General features: G+C 37.1%; 1 long non-coding RNA gene across 4 annotated transcripts in view; it reads left to right on the top strand.

Moving 5' to 3' along the window:
• The window catches only part of LOC106016307 (uncharacterized), a 340,332-nt gene that overhangs the window by 149,333 nt on the left and 173,909 nt on the right, over positions 1-17,090 (top strand). The gene's annotated exons all lie outside the window — the stretch shown is intronic.

The raw sequence follows: 17,090 nt of genomic DNA, 5'->3' as shown, positions 1-17,090 counted from the left end.
ACAAGTGCCCTTTCTGTTCCACTTTTCTTTCTACCCTTCCTTATCAGGCTGTAGGACCATAAAGATGGGACAGCCTCAGAAAGGGAAAGTGTTCATGTTTCTGTCATTGCAAATCTGATGTAAGCCAGTTGAAGTAGAATAGAATAAATGCAAGAGCTGACAGTCTTTCTGGAGACTGCTGTTTTAAATGCTGGACTGGCATACCTGCTTATTTTGGATTGTAAATTTTCACTGTCCTAATTGAAAACAATATAAAATACAACAAAATAAAACCCAGTTATGATTTCACGGTAGAAATGACTTTAGAGCTGTTTTAAGATAGTAGCTATCATTTTGTCTCAAATGCAGCACACAGAAGAGCTGAATATAAACAGTGCTGCACCCAGCCAACATTTTACAAGAGCAGGCATTCCGAAACATCAATGCATGATCCTTTTTTTTTTTTTTTTTTTTTGCTAGACAGCTGGCTCCAATCTGAGCAGCAATTTGTTACCTATTAGTGAAGTCATCTTGCTCTTGGCTGTACTATAAAGAGAGCTTATTTGACTCTTCTTCAGAAATAACAGTTATTGCTAGCCCCTTTTATTGATAGTACAATATATGGTGGTAATAGCCATGTACCAGTTGAAGAACAGCTCTTTGTGACACTTTTGATCCATTGTCCTAATTGTGGCTATAAGGAGAAAACCAAACAAACTAAATACTGATGTGGAATAGAAATTAGGGCTAAGAAATGAAGTAACACCAATGTTATGCTGTGTCTGAATTTATTTTCAGTAATGTTGTAGTGCTAGTATAAGCAAAATGCTATCAAGATGAACACAATGAAAATATTTTTTTCCTGGTGTTTTCAAAATAGTCAAATAGGAAATCTTGACTGGGAAGAATGACTAATGGACCACCTGAGATTTGAAAAGTATCTTACAGGAGCATGTAATCCCCATTCACAGCAACGGACATGACTGTTCAGCTCACTGCTTAAGGCTCTTTTTTTTTTTTTTTTTTTTTTTTCCTCCATGGGTACTGCACCTGGGATTTTTGAAGGAATAACTCACTTTACTCAGCTCTTAGGAAACACTGAAGTAGTGCAGGTATAGCTAACATGACTGTGTATGAGGTAAAAATAGAGAAAACAGCTCTGCATGTGTGGTAGGTTCATGAAGAATTTCAAAACCAAAAAGGAGTGATAAAACGATTGGTAAAATTTGGACTTGGCATCCTAAATTACTGTGGTATTGAAAACACAGCAGTATTTTTGCTGTGTGAGCATACAAGAAAGTTATATATAGTCTCTTTTTCCAAACTTAGTTGTTTTTGTGAAGTGTAACCTATAGCCTCTTTTTGATTTTATGACAGAGGAAACAACAGAGGCTGATTAAAAATCTGTAGTAAATGTGTGGTGAGGACTTATTTTCAGGTTTTATTTAAAGATTTTCTTCCTCAGACAAGTTTTAAAAGCAAGTTCAACACAGCATCAAGCTTTTTCTAGAGTCAAGATCTCATCTCTACTGTTATGGTTGAAGTGCATCATAATTTATACCTGAAACCACTTGTGAGAGCATGATTTATTTTTTTATTATGTTTCCTGTGTATTGCTGTCTTATCAGTTGATGTATTGTCTGTCTTGCTTGGTAAAGGATACTATCCTCATGTTTGGTTTGATGAAGACTGCAAGCACCTAAGAGGAGCATCAGATCCTGCTAAGGTTGCTCTTTCTCATCCCACCATTGAAGTAGGAGATGTCAAAGACAGCAGAGTCTTGTTCTAAAACACCCACCACAAAAATCCACACATCAATCAATCTTTGTGTCACAACTAATTTTGATAAACTGATGATATCACTAATTTGAAATGAGACTATTTGTATCAGATTATATGCTCCAATCCTTAAACTGATTGCAAAATCCTTTCTCCTTTTCATTAAAATGAAGGCTGAATTGAAGTTAAATTTGTTATAAATTTGTTTTGTATTTCTCTAAACACATTTATTTCCAGTGCAGAATTTTCTTTACCTGTATTGTCTCCTGCAGTGACAGAAAGAGATGCTACCGAAGGGAAAGCATGTAAGCCGACTTACTTTCTGCAGTTAATGCCTTAGTGCTGGGAGTTGTATCAGGGACATCAGAGGCTACATCCCTGCCTTTTAGTATTCATTTATATCCTTTTAGTACTTTGAGTCTTGATCTATGCACCTGCTGTCCCTGAATGTCTCGTTCCTTTGTGAACTTCCTCATAGTATCTTCCTACAGCCTCCTGTAAAAGCAAGTCCTAGAAATTTAATATCCACTGTGTAAAGTAGTATTTTCTTTTATCTTTTTAAAATTAATCCCCTTTTAGTTTCACCAAGTGCCTCCTAGCTGTGGTGTTGCAAAGATGTAAGGAAATACAGTTCTTCATATTGCTTGCATTTTATAAATCTTTATTCTCTTTCCCTTCAACTTTCGTCTCTCCAGCCTTTTTACTCTCTCCTCTTGTCAGCTGCTCCAACCCTTTAAACATTGCCTCCTTTATACTTTTCCACTTCCACTGCATGCTACTGAACTGACCTTGACCAGCATTGCACACTTTATTCATTTATATGTGGAAACATATGAATCCTTTTGTCTTTTCCTTAGAACTCTTAGTGCCCAATACTCTAAGCCCAATGTCTTTTTTTTGTTGTTGTTGTTGTTGTTTTGGCTGCTTCTGTGCAGTGAGCCAGCTTCTCCAGAAAGAACAATTTGGCAAGGGTGACTCCAAGATGTTTGAGTTCTAATTTCCACTTCTGAGGTGAGCATTACGTAAGTGTGGATTAGACTATTTTCCCTGAATATGGTCTTTGATAATGAGTTGGCTTCCTACTTATTTGCCCACTTATGGTTGCAGTGTCCTGCTGATGTTTCTTGCCATTGGCAGGCTGACCAGCTGAGAGCTTAGTCTTATTCTTAACACCCTTTCACTGGTCACTAATAAATTGGAACTGATTGTTTAGTTGATGTTGAATTTATTGACTGTACTTGAATAGAAATGGCCCTAGAAAAGATCCTTGGGTATCCCACTGCTGCCTTTTTTTTCCATTCAGAAAAACTGTTCATAAAATAAACTTGACTCCAATGTCATTTAAGTTTCTTTAATAAAAAAAAAATAAAAATTAAAAATTCTACTACTGTGAATATCTGCAGTATTCTCAGGTGAATTCTGTTAGGTCTTCTAGACTTCCTGACATCTGGTTTAGAGCTTTGTTCTCCTAGCCGATTTAGCTCCTTAGAGCTTTCTGCTACAAGAAATAATTTGATTTTGAGAACCTCCCCAACACCTTCAGCAAGGATCACCAGTGCAAATCAGTGACTGAATTCTCTGCCTTGGCAATTTCAGGTGCTTCTTTCACACTTCTGTTGTCGAACTGTCTCTCTGAGTCCCTTGTTGGCTTCTTCTTCTGATGTACCTTCAAACTTTTTACCCTGAAAACTCTTTGCAAGGTGCTCTTCAAATCTCTCTTTATTCTCCTCTTTTCCAGTCCAGGTTTGTCCTCCCGTGTTTTATAGGCTTTCATGTTTTTCTCAGTTGAGCAGGCTTTATGTTCCTTAGATACTGACTTTCTGTAGGTTGGTGTCTGTAACATTCTTTCCTGTTGAGGCTTGCTTGGGTTTTAGTCCATCTGCAAGATTTATTTATTTTATATTTATTCCATTTACAAATATTTTTAAGAGTGCTCTGTAATCTATGCAACAGAACTTGAATTGTTATATAATTGTGATTTTTTTTTTTAAATGCACATTCTTCTTGCTCAGTTGAGCTATTTTTGAAGTCATCAACAGATTAGAATGGTTTTTGCTGCTCAGTTTGAATCTGATATCTTCAACTTTAGATGTTTGGGTCCCATTAGTTACATGGTTATGAAGTATTTCTCAAGAACTCTATACTGAATTCTGTCCAGTCACTTCCAAGATTTTACTGCGCTGAAAATTTTACTTGTGTGATTAGCACTAGCCTTTCCCATTTGCAGAATCAAATTAGGACTTCTGTTTTTTCCATGTGGCTTGTCACTTATTTAATAATAACTTAAAATGTGTTTTGTCGTTCATGCATGGTATGACTTCAAGTTCATTTAATCGTTGCAGGGAAAAAAAAAGTTGGAATAGATTACTTTTGTTCAAATGTCAGTGATAAGTGATAAAGTTTAAGCTTGTTCTGTCACTGTATCACTGAGTCCATGTATTTCAATTATTGCAAAAGTTTTCTTTCATGCACAAAATCCTACACCTAGTAAGTCGATGAGAATTTTGCTGCTAGGGGGATGAATTTTAGCCTGTTGCCTTCCTGTAACTTTTCTTTAGAATGATGCTATCACCTTTTTGTAGCTCATTTTCATACTGCATATGACAAACATTCCTCTGTGTATGTTTATCTCATTTAGGGACTTCAGCGTTGCTCTCTGGTAATAATTTCAAGTGTGTGTTCCTCTGTGTGTTTTACATATATACTATTATATTTAGTTGTATATTTCTAAAACTATGATTTTCTACTGTAGAATAAATGCCAGCTTCCATTCTGTCTGAACTCCATAATTTTTCCATTTACCTAGTTTCTATTACTTTATGCTCTCTGCTCTTTTCCCAGATGCTAACTAATATACCCTTTGTTCCTGAATTGGGATGAGATTGCTTATTGGAAAATGTAGCAGAAAATTGTCATTGCTCTTAGGACATATTGTTTGTTTACAGTAGCATCTTCTATCATCACAAAGCTCTCATTTTGCTATGTTCCAGCAACTTACGTTTTTCTACCGAGCCCTCTGAATACAAAGGCAGAAAATACAACATTCAAATACCAGTGCATAAAATTACAAGGTTTAGCAAACAATCCACTGGAGAGGCATCAGGTTATATATTTACCTTAGCTCTACCTCCATTATTTCTGCACTTCCCTCCAAGAGTAATAAAATGTGTTCACTAGGCTTTTTGTATGCAATAAGAATTTTAATTTACTCTGGAGGAAGAGCTAGTTCATAACTCAATAGAACTGACTGGGCTCATAAGTTATTTAGTTTTGCTCCTTGTGATAAAATCAGGACACGAAGCCATTTATTATGTTTTGTCTGCCCTCTCAGCCCTGTAAGTTGACTCAGAGCTAAACAATTAAAGTGGCAAATTGATTTGTTTACAATGCAAATCTGAGCTCGATTGGAAATAATGCAAAAGGCATAACCAATTACATGTTTCATAGGGTAGGTTAGCATGAAATGAAATAGATTTAGCTGATCTGTGCTTAGGGATGCCGTACAGTTACTGATTCACAACCACCTTGCAGTTCTTAGTGGCTGTAAAGGATCTGATGCTGCTGTCCTCAGACTGCTTGGGCACATACTGTGAGAAAACAGGCCTGCTTCACCTCTGCTTTTACCAGGATGGGTAACACAAAGAATTTTCCACACACATTTTTGGAAGAGCCAAAAAAAAAAAAAAAAAAAAGACAGTATCTGAGAATAATTTATGTATTTGTGTATAAATTGGGATTTTAGTTGGAGGAAGATGTGGGGGAAACAGAAGTAATTAAGATGGAGATAGTGCCAAGTAAATATATTATTATAAAACATTAAATGAAGTATTTAATTTTTCCTTGCGTAGTCTTCATGCAAAATTTGAACAAAAGTTTTATGAAAGCAAAATTATAGACAGTCATTCGTTAATCCATTTTTGTCTCCCTCTGAGTCCAAGCTTCAGAAACGCAGTAAAGTCAATACTTCAGTACAGCATGGAATGTCACAGATTTTCTCCCTGCAACACTGTTCTGGAAGCCTTGAGATGAAGTTGATTCTCTCATATAAACTTATTTCGTGCATGTCTTTGCAATTAAGTCCATCCCCTCCCCAGCCAGGCATGTTCTGCAGGTGATTTGTACCCAATCTGACTTCAGTTTCATCCTTTAATGCAACTGTATGGTATTTGGATTTTTTTTCCTTCTTGTTACATCCATATTATCATCATATAGAATAAACTTATAATGAAAAGGACAGTAATTCACTAGCTGTTTTTATGCAGGAGAATTGTTCTTACACAAGAACACAGTTGCTTTTTGTGCTGACTGGGTATCATGTCTAGGTTTACAACTAAACACAGTGCAGAGCTATGGAAAGCAAGGTCCGTTTTGTTGGAAGACAGATAGCTAGTTGGCTATTTAACATGTGCATCACCTGTTTGAAATGTTGCAGTCCTGGTTGGAGACCACGCTTGCTTGTCAGCTTTTTCGAAACAGTGGTTGAAATTCTAGGGATATAGCTCCTTCAACATGATAGCTTTTGGAAAAACAGCCACAAAGATGGAAGTAATTTTGCAGTTGGTGTTGAGCACGAGAGGAAAAACTGAACTGATGCTTAGATTTGTGTTTGGTACATGAAAATGACTCAAAATTAAATTATTAGTTTGTAATGCTTAAAGTATTTGCTCTTCTACCACTATTGCCACTCGAATCATCTTTTAAAATAATTTTGGAACCACAATGAATTGTCAGACATAATGCATTATATAACAGGAAAAACTCAATGCCGCCTAAGGGACTCTAAAACATTTGATTGCTATCACTTTGTGTGAAAGTGAATCAATTTAAAACAATTGTCTCCCTTTGTATTAGAGTGACATATCTTTTGATAGTAGTTCTGGATCTCTGATGCAAATAATGGTACTTGAGCATATGCTAGAAACTTCTTTTTCTGAACCATCTTCAAAGTAAAGGGGGATCAAAGTGTCAAGAGTGTAGATCAAAACCATCAAAACCCTACATATATAAATATATATATATATATGTGTATGTATTTTAATCAACAGTTCAAAGGAAGATTAGAAACATCCTCCTCCTGATTTCATTACTGGCAAAGCAAACATTTTAAATCAGTGTTCAAGTGTCATGATGATAAGAACGGTTGACTGTAAGAACTGAAAGATGCTTTGCTTTGTTAAAATAATAACTCCCCTCCCTAGGATGGTGAAAATATTAAAATAACTCAAACTGGAAAAGCTCTAAATATGGGATCATTACCAAATCTGTTGACTGGAAGAATTGCTATTACAGCTGAAATGATGTTTCCTCTGCTGATATTTTTATTCTCCCGTGTATAAGCTAATGTTGAAGATGAAATAGGTTACATATTTCCATAGCTTCATTGTTTTTCCAGACTATGCACATTATGGACTTTTTTTTTTTTTTTTTTAACTGGGACTTTTGAAGTATTTTTCCATCAGGAAGAGAAGATGTGTGAAAAGTTTTAGGTAATAAATTCTACCACTCATTTGCTCCATACTTGACTGTGATGAGGTATTTAGAAACTACATGTTCTGTTGTGAGTGCCCAAATATGGTATACCAAAAAGATTTCAGTGTTTCCATATATTGACGGTGCATGTCACTGAATTGCTGTCTATACTTGCAGAGCAATTCATATTTGTGTAGCTGTCTGTATTTCCTTCTAAGTTTATGTACCTAATTCATCACGGATGGCTTTCAGCAAATGCATAAAAGTTCAGCTTTGGGTGACAACTCATCTATTTTCTTGGAAATTTTTATTCTTAATAGTAGGATGCAATTAAAAATATGCTTTTTCAGATAAATAGATAAATAGTTGTTAATTAGAAAACTGACTTCCTCATCTCAATGTTTTTGTTTTCCAATTTTTACAAAATACGTTGTTACTATAGGAAAGTCTCTAAATATAATTGACAGTTTCATTATGAAAAGTGGTTAATGATAGCATGCATTTGTATTACTTACCCTTCTATTAATGATTTTTCTCAATATTCATTCTAGCTAGTTTTGTTGATTTTTCTAATGTGACATTTGTTTATACTTATTTCATTACTTGCCATATTTAATGTACCAGTGTATCTCATCCAGTCTAAATTTCAACATAATTGGAATGGGAATAGTTTTCACCATGAACAGAAACATTTCCTATTTTTTTTTTCATATAAAATGACCAAGGGTTTGTGTAGTCTTCATCAAACTCTGATATGACAACATTGTTTTCCAGGTATTATTTAAAAACTTTACTTCAATATAAATGTCTGTCAAAGTGTATTTGATTTACAACAACCCCCAAAATGTTTTAGGCAGCTAGGGTGATCATTAAAGCAGTCATTAAATGCTAATCTGTAGCTGTTAGTAGGAAAATAATCCAAACCAGCTGTTAACTGAGGCTTAAGAAAATCAGTTTTGCCCAGTTTGGCTTTACAAACTGGGAGCTGGGGCAATGGAATAATACTGGTGATGTTCAAAGACTGCTGAAGACCTCCATGCTGAGCAGTGGCAGAGTAGAGAAGGAGCATCCCTCTCCTCCTCTTCCTCTGTTGCTTGTGCTTCTACTCACTTGCTCACTACTGAATACCATTATAAGGGTTCTAAGGGTGTGTTTGTCATGTCTTTGATTGGTAATGATTTGGAAGACCAAAACTTTCCATGCAAAAAACAGAGAGGTGGGACACAGCTTCAAAGCATGTAGGTAGGTAGTATTGAGAAAAGTTAATTTGAGGCTGCTTGGTGATCTAGGTACTTGGTCCTGCTGCTTATCTTGTGCCAGCATTAGTATCAAATTGATCATTTCATCAGCTGTACCAGTTTGCCATTTTCTTTGTGGAGCTGATTTTCTGTTGGGCTTTTCAAGTATTTTGAGTTATGGAGGAACCTAATGAGTGCTGGAGCTGTGCAATGTGATGTTGGGAAGGAGAGGGACTGACGACTGCAGGAACAGCTCCTCTCCCAGCAGTCACTCAGTTGGCTTATGCCTGTCTTCAAAATGTAAATGGAAGGATTTGGTGAGGGATTAAGAAAATATTAAACATCAAACAAAAAAGCAGGAGGCAGTGGATAGGTGCAGGCAAGGAAGTGCAAGACGAGAGTGGCTCAAGGCTGCCTGCTCTCAGATGCAGGTTTTAGGAAGAGTGAGGCAATGTTGCTCATGAACTATTGCCACAGTGAATGAGTACAAGAAAGAAGCAGTGGAAGCAAAAGGTTAGTTTTAGCTATGTAATAGTTAGAAATTAACTGATCCATTTTATAAGTATAAAGTTTATAAATGCGATGGTAAGTAGCTATCATGTTGAAATGCTCAGATACCCACTGAGATGTGTTTTATTTTCCTACAGTGGGGAGGGCTGTGCATATACATATATTTTTTAGTGAGTTTACCATAAAATTATGTGTAGAGGCAATGCAAGTCCAAATCGTAAAATCATGAAAATAGTAATGATACCCCTCCCTCCAAGCCCAACAAATCAAAATGAACTCATCCTAGTGTTAGTCCTAAGCCTGTATTTTTCCACTATCTCACTATATTTAATGTCAGCTTTATATTCAAATTTATGGCAGTCTCATGGTCCTTGCATATTAAAAATGATCCTAAGACATTTATAGCACTTTGGGTCTGAAATTCAGCAAGAACTAACAGGTCTTTTACCACTGGAGGACATTGCTCACTAGAGTAGTTGTCATTGGAGGAAGGCTTACAGGTTGTTAATATGAAATTTAAGAGCTGTTGCTCTATGTAACATTACTGTCCACCTAACATTGGGCCATAATCTCTCTGCATTTTCAAACTCTAAAGAAAGAGCAAAAGTCTGAATCAGATATTTATTTAATATTATGGAACTATTGTTTTAGATTTTGTCCTGTATTTCCAAAGCCTCATCCCTTTTTAGCATCATCAGTTTGGTCTTTCTAGTTTTCCTTTTCCAAATAGGGCAGCATCACTTTCTGATCATTTGTGAATGGCCTCAGAGCACTCCACCAATGCAATGTACTTATTCTTAGCATTCATCCCTCAGTCAATTAAAGTAGTGAATTTGGCAAGAAGTGTTTGTTGAGATGGTGATGTTCCTGTAAGTCTGACAACAGCTGTTAAAATGTGGCTGTTTTCCTCTGTTTAGTATGTGAGCAAGTGGCACTCAACCCAATGCAGTTCATTATTCAGATCAATCTCACATTGCCTGTTGAAATTGGCAGTTAAGATGTGCTTTGATGACTTCTGCTCTCTGCTGCATAAGTTAAGTACTCACTAAAGGAAAGTACCATTCGTTGTGTCCTTTCAGATCAGGTTGACTGCTCTTCACCTCCTGTCAGAACTGTGTGAAGGAAATATGTCAGTGAAAACAGGCAACTTTTTTTGAACTTTGGTTTCATTTTGATGGTTGGATATTGTGTTGCTTGCATGTCTTGCTCCTTGATAATGATTTGTATTTGTAGAGCAACCTTCGTCATGTCTTATGGATGTGTCATTGATTTATTTTGACGCTGTCATATTTTATTTTTTTTGACATATTTATACAACAATTGTTTTTTGGGGGGTTCAGAATAGATCATCTTTGTCAGCCGAGAAATTCAGTAATGAGCCAATAAGTTGGACTTCTCTTTAAAATGCCATTTTCTGGTAAAACAAAAAAAAATAATTTGAAAAGGAAATGTTGTCCCTTTGTTGTCCCTTTATAGCTGGACATACAAGTCCAGAGAGATAACATATCGAGTAGGGAAGAAAATTCTGAAAGGTCTACCATCCATGAAACGAACTCTTTTCCATTCCAAGTCCTTTGTCTGATAATTATTACTCAATGCTGCTTTTCTTTACCTGAACTTAAAAGACCACAAGCTGAGGGCTGCCTCTGTAGTGGATCTTGTCATCTAGTGGCCATTGCTTCTGGATTTTACCATCTGCACATGTGTTTAGACATCAAAAATATTTGTTTGTATTTTTCTGTGATATGAGTTCTTACCTGTATTTTACTATCCACCGTCTGTGTATGTTCAGGGATGTTCAGTTTTTCCTGTTGTAGTTTTTGTACTATCATTTGCTTAGCTGAATAGTATGTAGAAAAGTCTGTAATTGCACTAAATCTAGGAAGCTGTCAGACTCAATTTCACCCAAGTTTGTAGAATTTTTTAAGCTCAGCATGGTTTGTGTTTCAGTAGCTTCCAAAAAAAAAAAAAAAAAATGGTCTACAAGCTGCTGTTTCCCCCAACTCATTTTTTCTTTGCCGGTACTACTTTGGCATCTAAAACTGCTTTGCTGTGACAAGCTTCTTTCAGTGTGTCAGCAGTGTCTAGTTATTTTTCTCTCCACTCCCAACTTCCAATAGAAATGTTCATGTATAACATTTTATAAGTGAGTACTGAATCTACTTACAGTGGAATTTACTTTTCTGTAATGTTTTTAATATTTAGGGAAGGAAGAGTTGCCCTTCAGTACTCTTACCTGTTTACACTTTCGTGTGGAAATAAAAATGTTTTAAAAGCAATTTAAATAAGCGTAATGCATTTGTGACGACCCCTGGCAGCCAAGAGCTTTGGGTCACACCTATTTATTCCTTTACTATATAGTGAGTACCCAAAGAAGATGATAAAGCTTTCAAGCTGAAAGCCATGTTTATTAGAATATTAATTAGAATAATTAATGCTTTGAACAGGGAAATTTTGAAGTGATGTGAAAGAGAGACTAGGAGTAAAAGGGATTTACAAACAGCTCTTTCCCTGCCAGTGGTCTCCTTGCAGGCATTCTTTGCTTCCCAGCTTGGTTTCAGACTGGTGGCTTTCTGGGTGCAGCAGGTTTTCTGCTTTCTGCCCCACTGGGGTTGTAATTGGTGAGTGAAACATTGAAGGTATAAATGCTCATTCAGAAGAATACCAGGTAGCTATTGCTAGTGTAGTGGCAGAGTGGCCAAAGTCTCTTGGGCTTGTCCGGTCTTACCCTGAGATGCGCTGGATGGGGTGATTGAGCTCTGGCACAGGCTCATACCAAGAGCCCTGCTTGTTCTTGCCACAGAGAGTTTTCTTTCCTCGCATCAGAAGTTAGCAGCCTGGGCATGATGCCGCCACCACCTCTGCCCTTACAGGTTCTGGACAAGAGCAGTGGAGGAGGACTTCAAAGGGCCTGCAGATGCCTTGCTGCCATTAGCTTTGATCTGCATCCCTCCCTTCTTCGCTGCCACTTCCCAGCTTTAACCTGGCAGCAAAGGTTATTTATCACTGGGAACTACTGTCAGAAGAGGGAAACTGGAATCTTTGATGTTAGTAATTTGGTTTTATTCTGCACTTCCTTAGTTTTATAATGTATGCTTGAGCTCAGCCTCTCAGTAAATGCTTGCAGATATCCTTTTCATTTAAAAGAAAGTTCTAAAGCTTCTGTAGACAGCTAAAGATGCACTCAGAAGGGGGCCTGTTTTAAAGCACTTAGCAGTGGAAGGCTGTAAAGGCTTCACAATGTAACAAGCCGCAAAAAACTCCTTGGAAGAGGAGCACCCTGAGCCATAGTGTCATAAAGGCCGTGGCTGAACTTGAAAGTTGTTTGTAGCAATTACACTTTCCATTGTGCTTTCCAAAACAGTAAAAGCAGATAACTTTTTGAAGGCAGACTTCGGGAAACAAACACGAATTGTGAAAAGCTAAAATACACAAGGTCAGTATGTCAAACACTTAGTGGAAAGAGAATTCCATCCCCTCCCCACCCCCCCTTTTTTTGTAATGTTAAATTTGTTCCAAAATTGCATACTTTTGTCTCTTACTCACTCTTTAAAGGATACCATGCTTGAACTCTCTTTGCTCTTTTCTCCTATACATACCTTATTTTTTTTCTGTGCTGCCTATTATGCCTTGAAATCCTTATGTGAACTCCATACAGTAATACTTTATTTTGCTTCAAGCCCTACCTCAGAAAGTGTGGTAAGATATCTAGATTTTATTTTAAACAAATGTTTTTAAAAGAAATAAAGCTATCAGTCTGTGAACCACTGGTATTCTATCTGGCTGTGTGATCATGTTGTCTTCATACTTGACCTGTTCCATTTTGCCTTCATATTTGCTGTATGTGTATTATATGTGTGATTTTTGCCATTAATAGGAAGAGACTTTAGACTTTGTACCGACCTGACAAATGTGGGGTGTCAGGACTTGCCTGGGCTTTTCTTGGCCTAAGCTAGTTTTAGCTTGTTTTAAGATCTGCCTGCCTGGGCAAATACCTGTTACCTCAAATTAGTGCTGGAGGTACTGTGGGTGGGAAAGGTGCCTGGCAGCTCTGGGTAGACCATCCATACAAAATAGCAGATAGCTCGTTAAGCTTTAATGGTCTGCTTATACACAGATCTGATTATATTTAGTCCTAATTTCACAAAGACTTTGGATATTAAATGCTACATAAAGTTAATAGGATATAAAGACAGGATTAGATCATCTTTAAGATATATTTTCAAAAGCATTCGGAGAAGAGTAAGACAGAAAGGCAAGGGTCTCAGCAGTGTGGTCTATCTAGACATTTTTCCACAATGAGTGCAGGAAACAAAAACTCTTTAGTAAGTGACAATGCAGTTCTTAGGGGAAAAAACAATGGCAAGACAACTCAGTCCTTAGTGGTATGGACCAAACCATATAAATTGGATGGTTCAGAGACAAGCTTCAGCTTTCCCTCAGAAGTTAGTACTACTTGGGGCCTTTGAAAATGAGTGGTGTTTTTTTTCTTTTTCTTTTTTTTTTTTTTCTGAGTGAAAATTTGAGTATTTTCCTTATAAAGGCTCAAGCCTTTGTAGAGTATTGCTCACCTCAATATTTGATGTGTCCACATGACAGTGGATTCCATCAGTTTAATTCCATTCTTACCTCTCACTTTTGAACCCAGACTAAGTTGCAATATAGCCTACTCACTGGATAGTTTTATGGATTGGTGATTGAGTTTCTATCGCAATTGATTGGTATGAACCAAATCCTTATATCATTATTATTATGTGGAACCGTGTTATACAGACAGAGTGGAGCTTGGCAAAAGTTATATTTCAAGAGGATGGGGCAAGTAGGGAGGGGAAATAAATCAGAGATTTAATAGTGGCCATAAGAATATTTCTGATTGAAATGTGATACCCTTAAATCTCACATTTGTGATGCAGAGGATTTAGGGCTGTCACCAGCCCCAAGATTGTTTTGGAACAATCACAGAATGGCTCGGGTTGAAAGGGCTCTTACCGGTCTTCTAGTTCCACCCCACCCCTGCCATGGGCAGGGACATCTCCCACTAGACCAGGTTGCTCAAAGCCCCATCCAGCTTGGCCTTGAGCACTTCCAGGGACGGGGCAGCCACAGCTTCTCTGTGCAGCCTGTACCAGTGCCTCACCACCCACTAGGTGAAGAATTTCTTCCTAACCTCTGATCAGTAAAAAGTCACTCTTCATCTTTTCTATAAGCCCTCTTTAAGTACTGAAAGGCTGCAGCGAGGTCTGTCTGGAGTCTTCTCTTCTACTGGCCTCATGTCCTGTGACAGTAGAATTTCCTCTGGATAGGTGGAAAGGGGACAGAGCTGGCAACCTAAAATAAAGCAGGACGTGAAAACAGACCACTTTCTCTCCCAGTTCTCTAGATGTCTAACTTGAGTTTGTTAAAGGCTACTGCAGCTCCATGCTTGCTCCAAAATCACCCTTGTGTAGATTAGGCCCAGTTAAGGTACAGTCCTGAACCACTAAACTTCAACTTCTCTGCTAGTTTGGTTTATTTTGGAGAGTCAGCTCAACCCATGAGACTGACATTGCCCATCACATACAATTTGTGCGATTTTAAATAACTTTGGGATCTTTTGCTTCTGTTAGCCAGTTATAGATTGCTTTTAATATATCTGAGTCATTTCAAGGAATAAATGTTTATATGTTTTCACCGCAGAGAAAGCTGCAATTTTTACTTATTTATTTTGATGAGGAAAGGGATCATTTGTCAATTAGGCTAATATAAAATGTATTGAAAACAATGAACATTAATTTTACCACTACCTTCTTTAGTTGAATATAGTAGTATAAGTTGAGTTAATGCAGGAAAAGCTGGAGGATCTAATTATCATCCTATACTTTATGATACCTATGAGACAGCTAAGTGCATTTTAAACCAAAATGAAGGCAGCTAGCTAGAAATCCAGATGTTCTTCTGTGTGAAGAGAGTTTGGCTGACTACTGATATCAAAGGAGCATGTTTGTGTGGTTGGAATATCTCATGTAGGGAACAGAGACAGAACTTGAAAATGGAGAAGGAATATTTTATGCAACTTGAACATACGCAAGTAGTATTCTTCCAAGGCAAATTTCTGAGACACGATAAATGGAGGAGTTCTGACGCTGTGAGAGATGTAACCAACTCAGTTCTCCTACATTTAAGGAAGCAGAATTTGATACATCCTTGTAAAGCAGTATTTTTGTACCAGAGCTGTGATTCAAACATCAGTCTCGGCTTCTGACTGATATAAACCACAAGACTCTTAATTTCAGATTTGAGTACACAGGAGTTATATATGTACATAGAATTAACTTTGGAGAAGTGAATTGCTTGCTCTTCTCAGTGTTTTACTCTATGATAATTACTGTGGGATTTTCTTAAGTCCCATCTTGTCAGACTGGTACAACTCTACCTCCTCTTCAGTCTTCTGAAGCTTTGCCGCTGTGACAGAAGTCACTGACAGCCTAGAAAGATGCTTGGCTGGTTCTTTTAAAACGCTTCAGTTATCTGGACCTGCTGATTTTTAAAATGTCAGACTTCAGAAGCTGCTAGCTAACATTTTCCTGACTTAATACAGTGTTTCATCACTTCCTCAGACATACAGCTTTGTCTCTGAAGTACAAAGCAGAAATATTTATTGAACACCTATCCATTATGAATTACAGTTAAACATAATGTTGCTAGCATATTTGAACAGAATGCTGTTGTCATTTGGGTTCATTTTACACCTAAACACTTATAAGCTCTTCTGTTTATAACAGTGTGGTTGCTTTTTAAATTGGAAATAGCCAGTAACTACTTCTAAAACATGCCTTCCAAATAAAAAGTGTTGTTTCTACATTATGGCTTGTGGAGGAGTAAGGAAAAGAACTTTTCAGAAGTTTAGAGGTAGGGCTTTTAGAGAGGAGGAGGTGGTTTGGCATGTAAAACTGAGACATCTGGAAGCATAAGAGGCAGAGGGTAAACATGTCTGTGGTTCATATTTGTTGTGTATCATGTTTCTTGGCATGGCTTGGAGTACAGTACAAATCAAAGCTGTTTGCAATTTTGTAGAAATAAATGGGGAGCAAACACTTTCTGCTCAAGATATATATTTGTTGGGTGATCATTTGATATCTTTACACTGAATTTATCCACAACCCATCATTTTTAGTTCCTCTGCACAAAGAATGGCCTGGTCAATGCTCAGCTGCATTGGTTTCAGGACCGGATCTCAAATAAGCATGTTATGTTGTCAGCCTTTTAAGACTGTGCCCCTGCAGTTCTGGGATGCAGTATTTTGAAGGATGATTAGATATGTGTCAATCGTGTCAATGTGTTCTTTTTTTTTTTTTTTTTTTTTTTTCCCTTCTTCCAGTTCCCCCGACAAGTGTAGCATTCTTTCATTAAAAACATGTCATAAGGACTATTACTGCTTCTAAGAACTCAGGCTGTATGATGCATGATTTCTGAGTTGGCAGATGGCTTACATGTTAGATTTGCACTGGCTGTATTATGTAGCTGAGAAAGTGCTGCAATACAGAGAATATTAATAATAAACCTTGTCTAATAATTAGATTAGTGGTTCTGAAGTGGGGGCTAAGATTTGTACAGGGTTCATTTACACTTGTGATACTTTCTACACTGTTGAAGGACATATCAATACTGTCACATTTTCATATTTTCTAATAAACAGCAATTGATACAGCCTGGTTACCAAACTGAACAAAGGATGGTGAATTATGTGCATTTATGATTTTTTCCCCCCTTTATAACTTAGGTGCTGTAGCTGGTGCTGATGCAGTAAACAAATGATTGTGAATTTTGTTCCATTTTTCATTTATTACTCCCTTTCCCACCCCTTTGTTAGCATGACCTTATCTGCTCTGTCTTGGAACAAATAAGCAATGAATGATTTTAGTATCTTTGGTCATGCAGTCTCACCTTTTCTCTAAATTTTGCATAAAATGTTTATAAAAACATGATATATCTCATGTAGATTCTTTTGGGGCTTACGTGCAGCGAAATGTGAGGTGAAAAGGTTTTAGTACATTTTCATTCATCAACTAGCCAGCACAGTGCAGTGATGGCAGTGGGACCTTAATTGCACTGACTGTAGTTGCTTTCTTTGGGCCT

The sequence above is a fragment of the Anas platyrhynchos genome, chromosome 4 (assembly GCF_047663525.1).
Source record: "Anas platyrhynchos isolate ZD024472 breed Pekin duck chromosome 4, IASCAAS_PekinDuck_T2T, whole genome shotgun sequence".
NCBI classification, from domain to species: domain Eukaryota; kingdom Metazoa; phylum Chordata; class Aves; order Anseriformes; family Anatidae; genus Anas; species Anas platyrhynchos.
Note: the sequence above shows the minus strand (reverse complement) of the source record. Positions and strands in the feature narration are given on the sequence as shown.